The following is a 5,327-nucleotide window of genomic DNA, read 5'->3' on the forward strand; positions in this document are numbered from 1 at the left end:
CAGTCAGCTCACGGCTCGTCTTTGCGCTGAGTTCGCCATCAAGGACTTGGGTCCTTTGCACTACTTCCTCGGTGTCGAGGTGGTGCGCCGTCCGGATGGCTTCTTCCTTCATCAGCGGAAGTACGCTCACGAGCTCTTCGATCGCGTCGGCATGCTTAACTGCAAGCCCGCCGCTACGTCTGTTGATACGAAGGCCAACCTTTCTACCACGGATGGTTCTCCTGCTTCGGATGCTGCTTTCTATCGGTCTATCGTTGGTGCTCTCCAGTACCTCACTCTGAATCGACCGGAGATCCAGTATGCCGTGTAGTAGGTGTGTCTTCATATGCATGCTACTCGAGACGTTCACTGGGCTACCGTCAAGCAGATTCTCCGCTATATCTGTGGCACTATGGATCTTGGCGTCACGCTTCACGCCTCCGCCGACACCGCCCTCACCGCCTACTCCAATGCAGACTAGGCGGGCTGCCCTGACACTCGTCGCTCCACTTTGGACTATTGTGTCTATCTTGGACCCTCACTCATCTCGTGGTCGTCCAAGCGGCAGCCTACGATCTCTCGTTCCAGTGCTGAGCTGAGTATCGTGCGGTGGCCAACGCCGTCGCCGAGTGTTCGTGGCTTCGCCAGCTGCTTTAGGAGCTCTCTTACCCTGTTGACCGTGCCTCTCCGTCTAACCCGGTGCATAATCGACGGACCAAGCATATTGAGTTGGATATTCATTTTGTTCGGGAATAGGTGGCCCTTGGACATATTCATGTTTTGCACGTCCCTACTTTCCAACAATTTGCCGATATCATGACCAAGGGCTTGCTTATGGCGTCATTTGAGGAGTTCCGGTCCAGTCTTTGCGTCAGCCGCGGTGCCGCTTCGACTGTGGGGGGTGTTGAGTATATGTGTTATGTGCATATTGTGTATTGGGTCCGTCTCCTATTTCCTTGTATAGTTAAGGTCCGTGGTCCATCTTTGTACATCATATATACGTGCTTATGCACGAAGAGCAATACATCGTACAATTACAGCATCATACATTAACTCCCAATGATTCAACAGGATAGTGCAGAATCAGATCATCTCTTGTGCCAACGGGGCCGAATCGATCGACAGGGTTTCTTCGTGCACAAAACAGCTAAGTCAACGATTTTCTGAGATCACCAAGCGATCGTTCCGTCAATCCGCAAGAAAGGAGCAATGTGGAGGAGACTAAGAGAGTGTACGAGTTTACTACTGTACGAGCTAGCAGTATAAAACTAGTAAAGCTATTGCTACTCAATACACAACCGGGCCCTGCATTACACTACAGCACCGCGCCTACACGCAACGAATTACGACTAGCCTAGCGACTCGGGGCATGGCTACTGTCTTCCCCCGTGACGCCGGCGTCTCCACGCCGGAAGCCGACGAGGCTAAGAAAATCTACGAGGAAGCACGGAGAGTGGTGTCCACCTACGAGACCGTTCCCAGCGGAGCCCTGCGGGATAACTGCCGCCACCCGGGCGGCTGGCACATGATCATGCCGGTCATGGTGAGCTCCATGGTCGCAGAGCAGCACTTTGAGGCGCGTGGCACCGACGTGCTCCTTGTTACGATGCCCAAGTGTGGGACTACCTGGATCAAAGCCCTCCTCTATGCTGCGGCCCGCCGCACCGACGACACATCGTCCATACTCCGGCAGCTCGCCTCCCACAACTCCCACCAGCTCGTTCCTTTCCTCGAGGCCCAGGTCTACACCAAGGACCAGATCCCCGACCTCAGCTCGCTTCCAGCGCCACGGCTCTTCGCCTCGCACATCCCGGCTGAGTCTCTGCCACCCTCCGTTGTGGCGTCGGGCTGCAAGGTACGTACGTTTTCTATGAGTGATAAGTCCTTCAATTATTTCAGGGATGTCATGTAAGTCCTCGAGCCATAAAAAATGACATTCAAGTTCTGGAAATGTTAATAAGCTGTCATCTGGTTCCAAACCAGTGCAACCCTCCTTGGACCTATATTTTGCATAGCATAACAAGCTTACTACATTTCAAAGATTTGGATGCCGACTTTCATAGTTCGAGGACTGGCGTGACACCCCTAAACAATTCAGGGATCTAAGCACGCAATAACATTAAGGGCTTGCAACAATTCATCGTGCATGCAGGTGGTGTATTTGTGTCGGAACCCCAAGGACTGCTTTGTGTCTCTCTGGCACTTTATGAGCAAGTTCACCCCACGGGACATCGACGAGGCACACGACTAGTTCTGCAACGGCGCCTCATTGTATGGGCCGTTCTGGGAGCACGTGCTGAGCTACTGGCGGTGGCACATTGAGAGACCGGGACAGGTGCTCTTCCTGACTTACGAGGAGCTCAATGCCAACCCGCTCGGCCAGCTGAGGCGCCTTGCTGAGTTCATCGGGCGCCCCTTCAGGGGAGCAGGAGGCCGGAGTGGACAGGAAGATCACGGAGGCATGTGCCATGAAGAGCATGGTCAACCAGGAGGTGAACCAGTCGGGTACGACCGAAATAATTGAGATGCCGATGCCCAACGGGGTCTTCTTCCGGCGCGGCGTGGTCGGAGACTGGACCAACTACCTCACGCCAGAGATGGCGGGAAGGATTGATGAGATTACCAAGAGCAAGTTCGAAGGAACCGGCCTCATGCTGCCCAAAACAATCTCGGAAATCCCAAAGATCTAGCATTCCTATGTCGCAAATTGATGAATCGTTTACCTTAATTTTCTTGCTCTTGTTGTAAACTGCACCCGATGCCATTGGTTTGGCTGAATAAAAAAACTTGCAATGTTCTTGTTGATTAAACGGAATACCAGCTGGCAAGAAGTTGTTGTTACGGAAGAGGCCTACTTAGTCTTAGGTATTTTTCTTATTGGTTTAATTGTGATCAAATATATTTGTACTCTGCTTAATTATTAATAAAAATGATTGTATGCATCGCAATAATGCAGAGACCAAGGATTTCAACTGCATTTTCGAAAAAAGAGAATGCTAACCAGCTCTGAATGAACTTCTACATGATTAAGCATGATGGCGCCACAAGCCAAAGGACGCCAAGATCAAGTTGTATAGTATTTTCCAGTTCAACAAAATAAGCGAATCAAAAGTTTCAAATGATATGAGCACTGTGTTCATTGTGAACTAAAAAGTAAACAATAGCACGACATCATATCTCTGCGTGTGGCGCTCACCCCGCTCTCTGCTTGTGGGCCGGCACAGTGAGGGGCATGTTAAGGAGCGGTTTTCTATGGATTTTCTTTCATTTTCTTTTTTTCTTTTTCTTGGATTCTCTTTGTTTTATTTTCATTTTCCTTTTTAAATAGATATGTATATTTCAAATACATTTATACCATTTTTGAAAAATATATGTATTGATATCTTGTTTTTTCATGCACATTGTACATTTTTCTTATGCACAAGGAACATTTTTTATATATATCCTTAACATTTTCAAATATATGATTAACTTTTTTAAAAATATACTTTTTTATCTCTATATGTTGTCATACAGATTATACATTGTTTTTTCAACATTTGAAACATTTCTTTGTACACATTTAACTTTTTCCGAATACATGATTAACATTTTTCTTAATTTTAATGTCTACTTGTTTTTCATATGCATTGTACATTTTTCATATACACCTACAAGATTCTTCCATACACATTTAATATATGTTAATTACATGCCTAGCAATTCTCCAAATACACATTGAAACTTTTTCTAATGATGAACATGTTTTAAATTCTATAAACAAATTTTCACAAACAAAATTTTGAAACATGTGGACCTTTTTTTAAGTGCTTTCAACATTTTTTTCAACTATGCTAACGAATTGTTTGTACTGCACTAATATTTTTTTTCGAAATTCACAATATTTCTCCATTTGTCCTTTTTATCTTTAGACTTTCAGATATTGGATTTCTTTTGTTTTATATTTTTTCACATATTTCAACAGGTTTTGTAATGTACGATGATTTTGTTTTCAAAATATATGGTGAAGATTTTTAACATACACTAAACATTTATAGTATTTTGTGAATACTTTTTAAATACACGGTGAAGATTTGTTTTATAATATACGATGAAAAGTTTGTTATATCCATTGAACATAATTCGCATATACGCTGAACTTTTTTTGTTATAAAATGAATATTGATTTAGTACACGCTAACATATTTAGTATATAGTCAACATTTGTTGACATACACTGAACCTTTTTATAAACACATACCAAACAATTTTCTGAAATAAATTTTAGATTTTTTTTAATAGTTTGTAAATATCGAGCTCCTAAAAACAACAACTGTTTTTTAGTTGAAAGCCCGACAAAAAAAACTAAATAAAAAAATGAAACAGCTCGCGAGCAAAGTGGGCTGGGCCATGTGCCTTTGATTCAACACAGGCACCACGTTGAACACGTTTTTTCTTTCATTTCCGAGACGCACGGCCGTGCCTCTCGCGAAAACAAAACCGTGTTTCTCATGAAAAAAAAGCGTGTTTTTTTCGTTTTCGAGAGGCACGGCCGGGCCTCTCGCGGAAGCAAAATCGTGCCTCTCGCGAAAGCCAAACCATGTCTCTCGCAAAAGGAAAAAAACAAGAGAATTTTTTCCCCATTTCCGAGAGGCACGGCCGTGCCTCTCGCAGAAGTAAAAAAGACACTTCTTTTCTGTTTCGAAAGGCATGACTGTGCCTCTTGCTTAAGCAAAAGAAAAAGCGTTTTTTGTGCATTTTTTTTAAAAATTTCGTTATTGTCAAAAAATTATGAATGACTGTTACAAAATCAAAAGGCCGAAATAAACCAAAAGAAACCATCTAAAAAGACGAAAATGTGTGCGGAAAAATAATTAAAAAAAATCTAGAGGAAACGCCTAGAGCGCGATAGGTGGCTGTGGCTGAGAGCACCCCAAGAGGCGCGCCCTCAACCCACCCAAAGTGACCCTTGGGGAGGCTCTCGAACGAGCGCTCATCAGTTAGTTGCTCTCTGTTCCACTTGGCATTCATGCGCCGCGCTCCCTGGGCTGGCCCAACAATCCCAGCAACCTGCTCGCAAACACAGAGATTTTTTTTAAGTTCTAATTCGTCTCGCTACTTTGAGAGAAGCGGGATTCCAGCTCCAATCGTCAGAGTAGAAGGCAGTAGTTAATAACCACAATGTTACCTTAGTTAACAAACATGGATTTAAAAAAAGTTTCAGAGAATTGGAAAAAGTTCATCGAAATGAAAAAGTTCGTCGATTTTGAAAAAAAACTCACCAATTTTGAGAAAAGTCCATCGAATTTGAAAATTATCTCATCAAATATGAAAAAGTAATTCATTCATTTGACAAAAAGTTCAAATCT

The 5,327-nt window shown here is 43.8% G+C and overlaps 1 pseudogene; it reads left to right on the forward strand.

Annotated features, from left to right (window-relative positions):
• Positions 1 to 1,277: 1,277 nt before the first annotated feature.
• Positions 1,278 to 2,669, forward strand: LOC125512270 (annotated as a pseudogene).
• The last annotated feature ends 2,658 nt before the right edge of the window (positions 2,670 to 5,327 follow it).

The sequence above is a fragment of the Triticum urartu genome, chromosome 6 (assembly GCF_003073215.2).
Source record: "Triticum urartu cultivar G1812 chromosome 6, Tu2.1, whole genome shotgun sequence".
NCBI lineage: Eukaryota > Viridiplantae > Streptophyta > Magnoliopsida > Poales > Poaceae > Triticum > Triticum urartu.